At 56.9% G+C, this 18,355-nt stretch overlaps 1 protein-coding gene across 1 annotated transcript in view; it reads left to right on the forward strand.

Annotated features, from left to right (window-relative positions):
* The window catches only part of LOC147710048 (butyrophilin subfamily 1 member A1-like), a 743,009-nt gene that overhangs the window by 70,589 nt on the left and 654,065 nt on the right, over window positions 1-18,355 (forward strand). The gene's annotated exons all lie outside the window — the stretch shown is intronic.

Here is an 18,355-nt window from a genome sequence, read left to right on the forward strand (position 1 = left end):
TGGTTCATCACTGCCACCCTCTGGTTCATCACGTCCACCCCCTGGTTCATCACTGTCACCCTCTGGTTCATCACAGCACCCTTTGGTTCATCACAGCACTCTCTGGTTAACCACTGTCACCCTCTGGTTCATAACTGCCACCCTCTGGTTCACCACTGCCACCCTCTGTTTCACCACTGTCACCCTCTGGTTCACCACTGCTACCCTTTGGTTCACCACTGCCACCCTCTGGTTCACCACTGCCACCCTTTGGTTCACCACTGCCACCCTCTGGTTCATCACTGCCACCCCCTGGTTCATCACTGCCACCCTCTGGTTCATCACAGCACACTCTGGTTCACCACTGCCACCCTCTGGTTCACCACTGTCACACCCTGGTCCATCAGTGCCACCCTCTGGTTCATCACTGCCACCCTCTGGTTCACCACTGCCACCCTCTGGTTCACCACTGCCACCCTCTGGTCCATCATTGCCACCCTCTGGTTCATCACTGCCACCCTCTGGTTCATCACTTCCACCCCCTGGTTCATCACTGTCACCCTCTGGTTCATCACAGCACCATTTGGTTCATCACAGCACTCTCTGGTTCACCACTGTCACCCTCTGGTTCATAACTGCCACCCTCTGGTTCACCACAGCCACCCTCTGTTTCACCACTGTCACCCTCTGGTTCATCACTGCCACCCTCTGGTTCATCACTGCCACCATCTGGTTCACCACTGCCACCCTCTGGTTCACCACTGCCACCCTCTGGTTCACCACTGCCACCCTCTGGCTCATCACTGCCAACCCCTGGTTCATCACTGCCACCCTCTGGTTCATCACAGCACCCTCTGGTTCATCACAGCACCCTCTGGTTCACCACTGACACCCTCTGGTTCATCACTGTCACCCTCTAGTTCATCACTGCACCCTCTGGTTCACCACTGCCACCGTCTGGTTCATCACTGTCACCCTCTGGTTCATCACTGTCACCCCCTGGTTCATCACAGCACCCTCTGGTTCACCACTGCCACCCTCTGGTTCACCACTGCCACCCTCTGTTTCACCACTGCCACCCTCTGGTTCACTACTGCCACCCTCTGGTCCATTACTGTAACCCTCTGGTTCATCACTGCCACCCTCGGGTTCATCACAGCACCCTCTGGTTCACCACTGCCACCCTCTGGTTCATCACTGTCACCCTCTGGTTCATCACCGCCACCCTCTGGTTCATCACTGCACCCTCTGGTTCACCACTGCCAACCTCTGGTTCATCACTGTCACCCTCTGGTTCATCACTGTCACCCTCTGATTCATCACATCATCCCCTGGTTCACCACTGCCACCCTCTGGTTCACCACTACCACCCTCTGGTTCACCACTGCCACCCTTTGGTTCACCACTGCCACCCTCTGGTTCATCACTGCCACCCCTGGTTCATCACTGCCACCCTCTGGTTCATCACAGCACACTCTGGTTCATCACAGCACCCTCTGGTTCACCCCTGCCACCTTCTCGTTCATCACTGTCACCCTCTGGTTCATCACTGCCACACTCTGGTTCACCACTGACACCCTCTGGTACATCACTGCCACCTTCTTGTTCATCACTGCCACCTTCTGGTTCATCACTGACACCCTCTGGTTCGCCACTGCCACCCTCTGGTTCACCATTGTCACCCCCTGGTTCACCACTGCTACCCTCTAGTTCATCACTGCCACCCTCTGGTTCATCACTGCCACCCTCTGGTTCACCACTGTCACCCCCTGGTTCACCGCTGCCACCCTCTGGTTCATCATGCCACCCTCCGGTTCATAACTGCCACCCTCCGGTTCCCCACTGCCACCCTCTGGTTCACCACTGTCACCCCCTGGTTCACCACTGCCACCCTCTGGTTCATCACTGCCACCCTCTGGTTCATCATTGCCACCCTATGGTTCACCACTGCAACTCTCTGGTTCATTACTGCCATCCTCTGGTTCACCACTGCCAACCTCTGGTTCACCACTGCCACCCTCTGGTTCACCCCTGCCACCCTCTGCTTCATAACTGCCACCCTCTGGTTCACCACTGCCACCCTCTGGTTCACCACTGCCACCCTCTGGTTCATCACTGGCACCCTCTGGTTCACCACTGCCACCCTCTGATTCACCACTGCACCTTCTGGTTCATCACAGCCACCCTCTGGTTCACCACTGCCACCCTCTGGTTCATTACTGCCACCCCCTGGTTCATCACTACCACCCTCTGGTTCATCACTGCCACCCTCTGGTTCATCACTGCCACCCTCTGGTTCACCACTGCCATGCTCCGGTTCATTACTGCCACCCTCTGGTTCACCACTGTCACCCCCTGGTTCACCACTGCCACCCTCTTGTTCATCACTGCCACCCTCCGGTTCATCACTGCCACCCTCCGGTTCCCCACTGCCACCCTCTGGTTCACCACTGTCACCCCCTGGTTCACCACTGCCACCCTCTGGTTCATCACTGCCACCTGCTGGTTCATCACTGCCACCCTATGGTTCACCACTGCCACCCTCTGGTTCATTACTGCCATCCTATGGTTCACCATTGCCAACCTCTGGTTCACCACTGCCACCCTCTGGTTCACCACTGCCAACCTCTGTTTCACCCCTGCCACCCTCTGGTTCATGACTGGCACCCTCTGGTTCACCACTGCCACCCTCTGGTTCACCACTGCACCTTCTGGTTCATAACTGCCACCCTCTGGTTCACCACTGCCACCCTCTGTTTCACCACTGCCACCCTCTGGTTCATCACTGCCACCCTCTGGTTCATCACTGCCACCATCTGGTTCACCACTGCCACCCGCTGGTTCACCACTGCCACCCTCTGGTTCACCACTGCCACCCTCTGGTTCATCACTGCCAACCCCTGGTTCATCACTGCCACCCTCTGGTTCATCACAGCACCCTCTGGTTCATCACAGCACCCTCTGGTTCACCACTGACACCCTCTGGTTCATCACTGTCACCCTCTAGTTCATCACTGCACCCTCTGGTTCACCACTGCCACCGTCTGATTCATCACTGTCACCCTCTGGTTCATCACGGTCACCCCCTGGTTCATCACTGCCACCCTCTGGTTCATCACAGCACCCTCTGGTTCACCACTGACACCCTCTGGTTCATCACTGTCACCCTCTAGTTCATCACTGCATCCTCTGGTTCACCACTGCCACCGTCTGATTCATCACTGTCACCCTCTGGTTCATCACTGCCAACCCCTGGTTCATCACTGCCACCCTCTGGTTCATCACAGCACCCTCTGGTTCATCACAGCACCCTCTGGTTCACCACTGCCACCCTCTGGTTCACCACTGCACCTTCTCGTTCATCACCGCCACCCTCTGGTTCACCACTGCCACCCTCTGGTTCATTACTGCCACCCCCTGGTTCATCACTACCACCCTCTGGTTCATCACTGCCACCCTCTGGTTCATCACTGCCACCCTCTGGTTCACCACTGCCACGCCCGGTTCATTACTGCCACCCTCTGGTTCACCACTGTCACCCCCTGGTTCACCACTGCCACCCTCTTGTTCATCACTGCCACCCTCCGGTTCATCACTGCCACCCTCCTTTTCCCCACTGCCACCCTCTGGTTCGCCACTGTCGCCCCCTGGTTCACCACTGCCACCCTCTGGTTCATCACTGCCACCTGCTGGTTCATCACTGCCACCCTATGGTTCACCACTGCCACCCTCTGGTTCATTACTGCCATCCTATGGTTCACCATTGCCAACCTCTGGTTCACCACTGCCACCCTCTTTTTCACCACTGCCAACCTCTGTTTCACCCCTGCCACCCTCTGGTTCATCACTGGCACCCTCTGGTTCACCACTGCCACCCTCTGGTTCACCATTGCACCTTCTGGTTCATCACAGCCACCCCCTGGTTCATCACTGTCACCCTCTGGTTCATCACAGCACCCTTTGGTTCATCACAGCACTCTCTGGTTCACCACTGTCACCCTCTGGTTCATAACTGCCACCCTCTGGTTCACCACTGCCACCCTCTGTTTCACCACTGCCACCCTCTGGTTTATCACTGCCACCCTCTGGTTCATCACTGCCACCATCTGGTTCACCACTGCCACCCTCTGGTTCACCACTGCCACCCTCTGGTTCACCACTGCCACCCTCTGGTTCATCACTGCCAACCCCTGGTTCATCACTGCCACCCTCTTGTTCATCACAGCACCCTCTGGTTCATCACAGCACCCTCTGGTTCACCACTGACACCCTCTGGTTCATCACTGTCACCCTCTAGTTCATCACTGCACCCTCTGGTTCACCACTGCCACCGTCTGATTCATCACTGTCACCCTCTGGTTCATCACGGTCACCCCCTGGTTCATCACTGCCACCCTCTGGTTCATCACAGCACCCTCTGGTTCACCACTGACACCCTCTGGTTCATCACTGTCACCCTCTAGTTCATCACTGCACCCTCTGGTTCACCACTGCCACCGTCTGATTCATCACTGTCACCCTCTGGTTCATCACTGCCAACCCCTGGTTCATCACTGCCACCCTCTGGTTCATCACAGCACCCTCTGGTTCATCACAGCACCCTCTGGTTCACCACTGCCACCCTCTGGTTCACCACTGCACCTTCTGGTTCATCACAGCCACCCTCTGGTTCACCACTGCCACCCTCTGGTCCTTCAGTGCCACCCTCTGATTCATCACTGCCACCCTCTGGTTCATCACTGCCACCCCCTGGTTCATCGCTGCCACCCGCTGGTTCATCACAGCACCCTCTGGTTCATCACAGCACCCTCTGGTTCACCACTGTCACCCTCTGGTTCATAACTGCCACCCTCTGGTTCACCACTGCCACCCTCTGTTTCACCACTGCCACCCTCTGTTTTACCACTGCCACCCTCTGGTTCATCACTGCCACCCTCTGGTTCATCACAGCACCCTCTGTTTCATCACTGCCACCCTCTGGTTCATCACTGCCACCACCTGGTTCACCACTGCACCCTCTGGTTCACCACTGCCACCCTCTGGTTCACCACTGCCAGCCTCTGGTTCATCACTGCCACCCCCTGGTTCATCACTGCCACCCTCTGGTTCATCACAGCACCCTCTGGTTCATCACAGCACCCTTTTGGTTCACCACTGCCACCCTCTGGTTCATCACTGTCACCCTCTAGTTCATCATTGCATCCTCTGGTTCACCACTGCCACCCTCTGGTTCATCACTGTCACCCTCTGGTTCATCACTGTCACCCTCTGGTTCATCACAGCACCATCTGGTTCACCACTGCCACCCTCTGATTCACCACTGCCACCCTCTGTTTCACCACTGCCACCCTCTGGTTCACCACTGCCACCCCCTGGTTCACCACTGCCACCCTCTGGTCCATTACTGTCACCCTCTCTAGTTCATCACTGCCACCCTCTGGTTCATCACAGCACCCTCTGGTTCACCACAGCCACAATCTGGTTCATCACTGTGACCCTCTGGTTTATCACTGCCACCCTCTGGTTCATAACTGCACCCTCTGGTTCACCACTGCCACCCTCTGGTTCATCACTGTCACCCTCTGGTTCATCACTGTCACCCTCTGGTTCATCACAGCACCATCTGGTTCACCACTGCCACCCTCTGATTCACCACTGCCACCCTCTGTTTCACCACTGCCACCCTCTGGTTCACCACTGCCACCCCCTGGTTCACCACTGCCACCCTCTGGTCCATTACTGTCACCCTCTCTAGTTCATCACTGCCACCCTCTGGTTCATCACAGCACCCTCTGGTTCACCACAGCCACAATCTGGTTCATCACTGTGACCCTCTGGTTTATCACTGCCACCCTCTGGTTCATAACTGCACCCTCTGGTTCACCACTGTCACCCTCTGGTTCATCACAGCAGCCTCTGGTTCACCACTGCTACCCTTTGGTTCACCACTGCCACCCTCTGGTTCACCACTGCCACCCTTTGGTTCACCACTGCCACCCTCTGGTTCATCACTGCCACCCCCTGGTTCATCACTGCCACCCTCTGGTTCATCACAGAACACTCTGGTTCACCACTGCCACCCTCTGGTTCACCACTGTCACACCCTGGTCCATCAGTGCCACCCTCTGGTTCATCACTGCCACCCTCTGGTTCACCACTGTCACCCTCTGGTTCATCACAGCAGCCTCTGGTTCACCACTGCTACCCTTTGGTTCACCACTGCCACCCTCTGGTTCACCACTGCCACCCTTTGGTTCACCACTGCCACCCTCTGGTTCATCACTGCCACCCCCTGGTTCATCACTGCCACCCTCTGGTTCATCACAGCACACTCTGGTTCACCACTGCCACCCTCTGGTTCACCACTGTCACACCCTGGTCCATCAGTGCCACCCTCTGGTTCATCACTGCCACCCTCTGGTTCACCACTGCCACCCTCTGGTTCACCACTGCCACCCTCTGGTCCATCATTGCCACCCTCTGGTTCATCACTGCCACCCTCTGGTTCATCACGTCCACCCCCTGGTTCATCACTGTCACCCTCTGGTTCATCACAGCACCCTTTGGTTCATCACAGCACTCTCTGGTTAACCACTGTCACCCTCTGGTTCATAACTGCCACCCTCTGGTTCACCACTGCCACCCTCTGTTTCACCACTGTCACCCTCTGGTTCATCACTGCCACCCTCTGGTTCATCACTGCCACCATCTGGTTCACCACTGCCACCCTCTGGTTCACCACTGCCACCCTCTGGTTCACCACTGCCACCCTATGGTTCATCACTGCCAACCCCTGGTTCATCACTGCCACCCTCTGGTTCATCACAGCACCCTCTGGTTCATCACAGCACCCTCTGGTTCACCACTGACACCCTCTGGTTCATCACTGTCACCCTCTAGTTCATCACTGCACCCTCTGGTTCACCACTGCCACCATCTGGTTCATCACTGTCACCCTCTGGTTCATCACTGTCACCCCCTGGTTCATCACAGCACCCTCTGGTTCACCACTGCCACCCTCTGTTTCACCACTGCCACCCTCTGTTTCACCACTGCCACCCTCTGGTTCACCACTGCCACCCTCTGGTTCACTACTGCCACCCTCTGGTCTATTACTGTCACCCTCTGGTTCATCACTGCCACCCTCTGGTTCATCACAGTACCCTCTGGTTCACCACTGCCACCCCCTGGTTCATCACTGTCACCCTCTGGTTCATCACTGTCACCCTCTGATTCATCACAGCATCCCCTGGTTCACCACTGCCACCCTCTGTTTCACCACTGCCACCCTCTGTTTCACCACTGCCACCCTCTGGTTCACCACTCCCACCCTTTGGTTCACCACTGCCACCCTCTGGTTCATCACTGCCACCCCTGGTTCATCACTGCCACCCTCTGATTCATCACAGCACCCTCTGGTTCACCCCTGCCACCCTCTCGTTCATCACTGTCACCCTCTGGTTCATCACTGCCACCCTCTGGTTCACCACTGACACCCTCTGGTACATCACTGCCACCTTCTTGTTCATCACTGCCACCTTCTGGTTCATCACTGACACCCTCTGGTTCACCACTGCCACCCTCTGGTTCACCATTGTCACCCCCTGGTTCACCACTTCTACCCTCTAGTTCATCACTGCCACCCTCTGGTTCATCACTGCCACCCTCTGGTTCACCACTGTCACCCCCTGGTTCACCGCTGCCACCCTCTGGTTCATCACTGCCACCCTCCGGTTCATCACTGCCACCCTCCGGTTCCCCACTGCCACCCTCTGGTTCACCACTGTCACCCCCTGGTTCACCACTGCCACCCTCTGGTTCATCACTGCCACCCTCTGGTTCATCATTGCCACCCTATGGTTCACCACTGCAACCCTCTGGTTCATTACTGCCATCCTCTGGTTCACCACTGCCAACCTCTGGTTCACCACTGCCACCCTCTGGTTCACCCCTGCCACCCTCTGCTTCATAACTGCCACCCTCTGGTTCACCACTGCCACCCTCTGGTTCACCACTGCCACCCTCTGGTTCATCACTGGCACCCTCTGGTTCACCACTGCCACCCTCTGGTTCACCACTGCACCTTCTGGTTCATCACAGCCACCCTCTGGTTCACCACTGCCACCCTCTGGTCCTTCAGTGCCACCCTCTGATTCATCACTGCCACCCTCTGGTTCATCACTGCCACCCCCTGGTTCATCGCTGCCACCCGCTGGTTCATCACAGCACCCTCTGGTTCATCACAGCACCCTCTGGTTCACCACTGTCACCCTCTGGTTCATAACTGCCACCCTCTGGTTCACCACTGCCACCCTCTGTTTCACCACTGCCACCCTCTGTTTTACCACTGCCACCCTCTGGTTCATCACTGCCACCCTCTGGTTCATCACAGCACCCTCTGTTTAATCACTGCCACCCTCTGGTTCATCACTGCCACCATCTGGTTCACCACTGCACCCTCTGGTTCACCACTGCCACCCTCTGGTCCTTCAGTGCCACCCTCTGATTCATCACTGCCACCCTCTGGTTCATCACTGCCACCCCCTGGTTCATCGCTGCCACCCGCTGGTTCATCACAGCACCCTCTGGTTCATCACAGCACCCTCTGGTTCACCACTGTCACCCTCTGGTTCATAACTGCCACCCTCTGGTTCATCACAGCACCCTCTGTTTAATCACTGCCACCCTCTGGTTCATCACTGCCACCATCTGGTTCACCACTGCACCCTCTGGTTCACCACTGCCACCCTCTGGTTCACCACTGCCAGCCTCTGGTTCATCACTGCCACCCCCTGGTTCATCACTGCCACCCTCTGATTCATCACAGCACCCTCTGGTTCATCACAGCACCCTTTTGGTTCACCACTGCCACCCTCGGGTTCATCACTGTCACCCTCTAGTTCATCATTGCATCCTCTGGTTCACCACTGCCACCCTCTGGTTCATCACTGTCACCCTCTGGTTCATCACTGTCACCCTCTGGTTAATCACAGCACCATCTGGTTCACCACTGCCACCCTCTGATTCACCACTGCCACCCTCTGTTTCACCACTGCCACCCTCTGGTTCACCACTGCCACCCCCTGGTTCACTACTGCCACCCTCTGGTCTATTACTGTCACCCTCTGGTTCATCACTGCCACCCTCTGGTTCATCACAGTACCCTCTGGTTCACCACTGCCACCCCCTGGTTCATCACTGTCACGCTCTGGTTCATCACTGTCACCCTCTGATTCATCACAGCATCCCCTGGTTCACCACTGCCACCCTCTGTTTCACCACTGCCACCCTCTGTTTCACCACTGCCACCCTCTGGTTCACCACTCCCACCCTTTGGTTCACCACTGCCACCCTCTGGTTCATCACTGCCACCCCTGGTTCATCACTGCCACCCTCTGATTCATCACAGCACCCTCTGGTTCACCCCTGCCACCCTCTCGTTCATCACTGTCACCCTCTGGTTCATCACTGCCACCCTCTGGTTCACCACTGACACCCTCTGGTACATCACTGCCACCTTCTTGTTCATCACTGCCACCTTCTGGTTCATCACTGACACCCTCTGGTTCACCACTGCCACCCTCTGGTTCACCATTGTCACCCCCTGGTTCACCACTTCTACCCTCTAGTTCATCACTGCCACCCTCTGGTTCATCACTGCCACCCTCTGGTTCACCACTGTCACCCCCTGGTTCACCGCTGCCACCCTCTGGTTCATCACTGCCACCCTCCGGTTCATCACTGCCACCCTCCGGTTCCCCACTGCCACCCTCTGGTTCACCACTGTCACCCCCTGGTTCACCACTGCCACCCTCTGGTTCATCACTGCCACCCTCTGGTTCATCATTGCCACCCTATGGTTCACCACTGCAACCCTCTGGTTCATTACTGCCATCCTCTGGTTCACCACTGCCAACCTCTGGTTCACCACTGCCACCCTCTGGTTCACCCCTGCCACCCTCTGCTTCATAACTGCCACCCTCTGGTTCACCACTGCCACCCTCTGGTTCACCACTGCCACCCTCTGGTTCATCACTGGCACCCTCTGGTTCACCACTGCCACCCTCTGGTTCACCACTGCACCTTCTGGTTCACCACTGCCACCCTCTGGTTCACCACTGCCACCCTCTGGTCCTTCAGTGCCACCCTCTGATTCATCACTGCCACCCTCTTGTTCATCACTGCCACCCCCTGGTTCATCGCTGCCACCCGCTGGTTCATCACAGCACCCTCTGGTTCATCACAGCACCCTCTGGTTCACCACTGTCACCCTCTGGTTCATAACTGCCACCCTCTGTTTCACCACTGCCACCCTCTGTTTTACCACTGCCACCCTCTGGTTCATCACTGCCACCCTCTGGTTCATCACAGCACCCTCTGTTTAATCACTGCCACCCTCTGGTTCATCACTGCCACCATCTGGTTCACCACTGCACCCTCTGGTTCACCACTGCCACCCTCTGGTCCTTCAGTGCCACCCTCTGATTCATCACTGCCACCCTCTGGTTCATCACTGCCACCCCCTGGTTCATCGCTGCCACCCGCTGGTTCATCACAGCACCCTCTGGTTCATCACAGCACCCTCTGGTTCACCACTGTCACCCTCTGGTTCATAACTGCCACCCTCTGGTTCATCACAGCACCCTCTGTTTAATCACTGCCACCCTCTGGTTCATCACTGCCACCATCTGGTTCACCACTGCACCCTCTGGTTCACCACTGCCACCCTCTGGTTCACCACTGCCAGCCTCTGGTTCATCACTGCCACCCCCTGGTTCATCACTGCCACCCTCTGATTCATCACAGCACCCTCTGGTTCATCACAGCACCCTTTTGGTTCACCACTGCCACCCTCTGGTTCATCACTGTCACCCTCTAGTTCATCATTGCATCCTCTGGTTCACCACTGCCACCCTCTGGTTCATCACTGTCACCCTCTGGTTCATCACTGTCACCCTCTGGTTAATCACAGCACCATCTGGTTCACCACTGCCACCCTCTGATTCACCACTGCCACCCTCTGTTTCACCACTGCCACCCTCTGGTTTACCACTGCCACCCCCTGGTTTACCACTGCCACCCTCTGGTCCATTACTGTCACCCTCTCTAGTTCATCACTGCCACCCTCTGGTTCATCACAGCACCCTCTGGTTCACCACAGCCACCCTCTGGTTCATCACTGTGACCCTCTGGTTTATCACTGCCACCCTCTGGTTCATAGCTGCACCCTCTGGTTCACCACTGCCACCCTCTGGTTCATCACTGTCACCCTCTGGCTAGTCACTGTCACCCTCTGGTTCATCACAGCAGCCTCTGGTTCACCACTGCTACCCTTTGGTTCACCACTGCCACCCTCTGGTTCACCACTGCCACCCTTTGGTTCACCACTGCCACCCTCTGGTTCATCACTGCCACCCCCTGGTTCATCACTGCCACCCTCTGGTTCATCACAGCACACTCTGGTTCACCACTGCCACCCTCTGGTTCACCACTGTCACACCCTGGTCCATCAGTGCCACCCTCTGGTTCATCACTGCCACCCTCTGGTTCACCACTGCCACCCTCTGGTTCACCACTGCCACCCTCTGGTCCATCATTGCCACCCTCTGGTTCATCACTGCCACCCTCTGGTTCATCACTTCCACCCCCTGGTTCATCATTGTCACCCTCTGGTTCATCACAGCACCCTTTGGTTCATCACAGCACTCTCTGGTTCACCACTGTCACCCTCTGGTTCATAACTGCCACCCTCTGGTTCACCACAGCCACCCTCTGTTTCACCACTGTCACCCTCTGGTTCATCACTGCCACCCTCTGGTTCATCACTGCCACCATCTGGTTCACCACTGCCACCCTCTGGTTCACCACTGCCACCCTCTGGTTCACCACTGCCACCCTCTGGTTCATCACTGCCAACCCCTGGTTCATCACTGCCACCCTCTGGTTCATCACAGCACCCTCTGGTTCATCACAGCACCCTCTGGTTCACCACTGACACCCTCTGGTTCATCACTGTCACCCTCTAGTTCATCACTGCACCCTCTGGTTCACCACTGCCACCGTCTGGTTCATCACTGTCACCCCCTGGTTCACCACTGCCACCCTCTGGTTCATCACTGCCACCCTCTGGTTCATCATTGCCACCCTATGGTTCACCACTGCAACCCTCTGGTTCATTACTGCCATCCTCTGGTTCACCACTGCCAACCTCTGGTTCACCACTGCCACCCTCTGGTTCACCCCTGCCACCCTCTGCTTCATAACTGCCACCCTCTGGTTCACCACTGCCACCCTCTGGTTCACCACTGCCACCCTCTGGTTCATCACTGGCACCCTCTGGTTCACCACTGCCACCCTCTGGTTCACCACTGCACCTTCTGGTTCATCACAGCCACCCTCTGGTTCACCACTGCCACCCTCTGGTCCTTCAGTGCCACCCTCTGATTCATCACTGCCACCCTCTGGTTCATCACTGCCACCCCCTGGTTCATCGCTGCCACCCGCTGGTTCATCACAGCACCCTCTGGTTCATCACAGCACCCTCTGGTTCACCACTGTCACCCTCTGGTTCATAACTGCCACCCTCTGGTTCACCACTGCCACCCTCTGTTTCACCACTGCCACCCTCTGTTTTACCACTGCCACCCTCTGGTTCATCACTGCCACCCTCTGGTTCATCACAGCACCCTCTGTTTAATCACTGCCACCCTCTGGTTCATCACTGCCACCATCTGGTTCACCACTGCACCCTCTGGTTCACCACTGCCACCCTCTGGTCCTTCAGTGCCACCCTCTGATTCATCACTGCCACCCTCTGGTTCATCACTGCCACCCCCTGGTTCATCACTGCCACCCTCTGGTTCATCACAGCACACTCTGGTTCACCACTGCCACCCTCTGGTTCACCACTGTCACACCCTGGTCCATCAGTGCCACCCTCTGGTTCATCACTGCCACCCTCTGGTTCACCACTGCCACCCTCTGGTTCACCACTGCCACCCTCTGGTCCATCATTGCCACCCTCTGGTTCATCACTGCCACCCTCTGGTTCATCACTTCCACCCCCTGGTTCATCATTGTCACCCTCTGGTTCATCACAGCACCCTTTGGTTCATCACAGCACTCTCTGGTTCACCACTGTCACCCTCTGGTTCATAACTGCCACCCTCTGGTTCACCACAGCCACCCTCTGTTTCACCACTGTCACCCTCTGGTTCATCACTGCCACCCTCTGGTTCATCACTGCCACCATCTGGTTCACCACTGCCACCCTCTGGTTCACCACTGCCACCCTCTGGTTCACCACTGCCACCCTCTGGTTCATCACTGCCAACCCCTGGTTCATCACTGCCACCCTCTGGTTCATCACAGCACCCTCTGGTTCATCACAGCACCCTCTGGTTCACCACTGACACCCTCTGGTTCATCACTGTCACCCTCTAGTTCATCACTGCACCCTCTGGTTCACCACTGCCACCGTCTGGTTCATCACTGTCACCCCCTGGTTCACCACTGCCACCCTCTGGTTCATCACTGCCACCCTCTGGTTCATCATTGCCACCCTATGGTTCACCACTGCAACCCTCTGGTTCATTACTGCCATCCTCTGGTTCACCACTGCCAACCTCTGGTTCACCACTGCCACCCTCTGGTTCACCCCTGCCACCCTCTGCTTCATAACTGCCACCCTCTGGTTCACCACTGCCACCCTCTGGTTCACCACTGCCACCCTCTGGTTCATCACTGGCACCCTCTGGTTCACCACTGCCACCCTCTGGTTCACCACTGCACCTTCTGGTTCATCACAGCCACCCTCTGGTTCACCACTGCCACCCTCTGGTCCTTCAGTGCCACCCTCTGATTCATCACTGCCACCCTCTGGTTCATCACTGCCACCCCCTGGTTCATCGCTGCCACCCGCTGGTTCATCACAGCACCCTCTGGTTCATCACAGCACCCTCTGGTTCACCACTGTCACCCTCTGGTTCATAACTGCCACCCTCTGGTTCACCACTGCCACCCTCTGTTTCACCACTGCCACCCTCTGTTTTACCACTGCCACCCTCTGGTTCATCACTGCCACCCTCTGGTTCATCACAGCACCCTCTGTTTAATCACTGCCACCCTCTGGTTCATCACTGCCACCATCTGGTTCACCACTGCACCCTCTGGTTCACCACTGCCACCCTCTGGTCCTTCAGTGCCACCCTCTGATTCATCACTGCCACCCTCTGGTTCATCACTGCCACCCCCTGGTTCATCGCTGCCACCCGCTGGTTCATCACAGCACCCTCTGGTTCATCACAGCACCCCCTGGTTCACCACTGTCACCCTCTGGTTCATAACTGCCACCCTCTGGTTCATCACAGCACCCTCTGTTTAATCACTGCCACCCTCTGGTTCATCACTGCCACCATCTGGTTCACCACTGCACCCTCTGGTTCACCACTGCCACCCTCTGGTTCACCACTGCCAGCCTCTGGTTCATCACTGCCACCCCCTGGTTCATCACTGCCACCCTCTGATTCATCACAGCACCCTCTGGTTCATCACAGCACCCTTTTGGTTCACCACTGCCACCCTCTGGTTCATCACTGTCACCCTCTAGTTCATCATTGCATCCTCTGGTTCACCACTGCCACCCTCTGGTTCATCACTGTCACCCTCTGGTTCATCACTGTCACCCTCTGGTTAATCACAGCACCATCTGGTTCACCACTGCCACCCTCTGATTCACCACTGCCACCCTCTGTTTCACCACTGCCACCCTCTGGTTCACCACTGCCACCCCCTGGTTTACCACTGCCACCCTCTGGTCCATTACTGTCACCCTCTCTAGTTCATCACTGCCACCCTCTGGTTCATCACAGCACCCTCTGGTTCACCACAGCCACCCTCTGGTTCATCACTGTGACCCTCTGGTTTATCACTGCCACCCTCTGGTTCATAGCTGCACCCTCTGGTTCACTACTGCCACCCTCTGGTTCATCACTGTCACCCTCTGGCTAGTCACTGTCACCCTCTGGTTCATCACAGCAGCCTCTGGTTCACCACTGCTACCCTTTGGTTCACCACTGCCACCCTCTGGTTCACCACTGCCACCCTTTGGTTCACCACTGCCACCCTCTGGTTCATCACTGCCACCCCCTGGTTCATCACTGCCACCCTCTGGTTCATCACAGCACACTCTGGTTCACCACTGCCACCCTCTGGTTCACCACTGTCACACCCTGGTCCATCAGTGCCACCCTCTGGTTCATCACTGCCACCCTCTGGTTCACCACTGCCACCCTCTGGTTCACCACTGCCACCCTCTGGTCCATCATTGCCACCCTCTGGTTCATCACTGCCACCCTCTTGTTCATCACTTCCACCCCCTGGTTCATCATTGTCACCCTCTGGTTCATCACAGCACCCTTTGGTTCATCACAGCACTCTCTGGTTCACCACTGTCACCCTCTGGTTCATAACTGCCACCCTCTGGTTCACCACAGCCACCCTCTGTTTCACCACTGTCACCCTCTGGTTCATCACTGCCACCCTCTGGTTCATCACTGCCACCATCTGGTTCACCACTGCCACCCTCTGGTTCACCACTGCCACCCTCTGGTTCACCACTGCCACCCTCTGGTTCATCACTGCCAACCCCTGGTTCATCACTGCCACCCTCTGGTTCATCACAGCACCCTCTGGTTCATCACAGCACCCTCTGGTTCACCACTGACACCCTCTGGTTCATCACTGTCACCCTCTAGTTCATCACTACACCCTCTGGTTCACCACTGCCACCGTCTGGTTCATCACTGTCACCCTCTGGTTCATCACTGTCACCCCCTGGTTCATCACAGCACCCTCTGGTTCACCACTGCCACCCTCTGGTTCACCACTGCCACCCTCTGTTTCACCACTGCCACCCTCTGGTTCACTACTGCCACCCTCTGGTCCATTACTGTAACCCTCTGGTTCATCACTGCCACCCTCGGGTTCATCACAGCACCCTCTGGTTCACCACTGCCACCCTCTGGTTCATCACTGTCACCCTCTGGTTCATCACCGCCACCCTCTGGTTCATCACTGCGCCCTCTGGTTCACCACTGCCAACCTCTGGTTCATCACTGTCACCCTCTGGTTCATCACTGTCACCCTCTGATTCATCACAGCATCCCCTGGTTCACCACTGCCACCCTCTGGTTCACCACTACCCCCCACTGGTTCACCACTGCCACCCTTTGGTTCACCACTGCCACCCTCTGGTTCATCACTGCCACCCCTGGTTCATCACTGCCACCCTCTGGTTCATCACAGCACACTCTGGTTCATCACAGCACCCTCTGGTTCACCCCTGCCACCTTCTCGTTCATCACTGTCACCCTCTGGTTCATCACTGCCACCCTCTGGTTCACCACTGACACCCTCTGGTACATCACTGCCACCTTCTTGTTCATCACTGCCACCTTCTGGTTCATCACTGACACCCTCTGGTTCGCCACTGCCACCCTCTGGTTCACCATTGTCACCCCCTGGTTCACCACTGCTACCCTCTAGTTCATCACTGCCACCCTCTGGTTAATCACTGCCACCCTCTGGTTCACCACTGTCACCCCCTGGTTCACCGCTGCCACCCTCTGGTTCATCATGCCACCCTCCGGTTCATAACTGCCACCCTCCGGTTCCCCACTGCCACCCTCTGGTTCACCACTGTCACCCCCTGGTTCACCACTGCCACCCTCTGGTTCATCACTGCCACCCTCTGGTTCATCATTGCCACCCTATGGTTCACCACTGCAACTCTCTGGTTCATTACTGCCATCCTCTGGTTCACCACTGCCAACCTCTGGTTCACCACTGCCACCCTCTGGTTCACCCCTGCCACCCTCTGCTTCATAACTGCCACCCTCTGGTTCACCACTGCCACCCTCTGGTTCACCACTGCCACCCTCTGGTTCATCACTGGCACCCTCTGGTTCACCACTGCCACCCTCTGATTCACCACTGCACCTTCTGGTTCATCACAGCCACCCTCTGGTTCACCACTGCCACCCTCTGGTTCATTACTGCCACCCCCTGGTTCATCACTACCACCCTCTGGTTCATCACTGCCACCCTCTGGTTCATCACTGCCACCCTCTGGTTCACCACTGCCACGCTCCGGTTCATTACTGCCACCCTCTGGTTCACCACTGTCACCCCCTGGTTCACCACTGCCACCCTCTTGTTCATCACTGCCACCCTCCGGTTCATCACTGCCACCCTCCGGTTCCCCACTGCCACCCTCTGGTTCACCACTGTCACCCCCTGGTTCACCACTGCCACCCTCTGGTTCATCACTGCCACCTGCTGGTTCATCACTGCCACCCTATGGTTCACCACTGCCACCCTCTGGTTCATTACTGCCATCCTATGGTTCACCATTGCCAACCTCTGGTTCACCACTGCCACCCTCTGGTTCACCACTGCCAACCTCTGTTTCACCCCTGCCACCCTCTGGTTCATCACTGGCACCCTCTGGTTCACCACTGCCACCCTCTGGTTCACCACTGCACCTTCTGGTTCATAACTGCCACCCTCTGGTTCACCACTGCCACCCTCTGTTTCACCACTGCCACCCTCTGGTTCATCACTGCCACCCTCTGGTTCATCACTGCCACCATCTGGTTCACCACTGCCACCCGCTGGTTCACCACTGCCACCCTCTGGTTCACCACTGCCACCCTCTGGTTCATCACTGCCAACCCCTGGTTCATCACTGCCACCCTCTGGTTCATCACAGCACCCTCTGGTTCATCACAGCACCCTCTGGTTCACCACTGACACCCTCTGGTTCATCACTGTCACCCTCTAGTTCATCACTGCACCCTCTGGTTCACCACTGCCACCGTCTGATTCATCACTGTCACCCTCTGGTTCATCACGGTCACCCCCTGGTTCATCACTGCCACCCTCTGGTTCATCACAGCACCCTCTGGTTCACCACTGACACCCTCTGGTTCATCACTGTCACCCTCTAGTTCATCACTGCATCCTCTGGTTCACCACTGCCACCGTCTGATTCATCACTGTCACCCTCTGGTTCATCACTGCCAACCCCTGGTTCATCACTGCCACCCTCTGGTTCATCACAGCACCCTCTGGTTCATCACAGCACCCTCTGGTTCACCACTGCCACCCTCTGGTTCACCACTGCACCTTCTCGTTCATCACCGCCACCCTCTGGTTCACCACTGCCACCCTCTGGTTCATTACTGCCACCCCCTGGTTCATCACTACCACCCTCTGGTTCATCACTGCCACCCTCTGGTTCATCACTGCCACCCTCTGGTTCACCACTGCCACGCCCCGGTTCATTACTGCCACCCTCTGGTTCACCACTGTCACC

The sequence above is a fragment of the Lissotriton vulgaris genome, chromosome 5 (assembly GCF_964263255.1).
Source record: "Lissotriton vulgaris chromosome 5, aLisVul1.2, whole genome shotgun sequence".
Taxonomy (NCBI): domain Eukaryota; kingdom Metazoa; phylum Chordata; class Amphibia; order Caudata; family Salamandridae; genus Lissotriton; species Lissotriton vulgaris.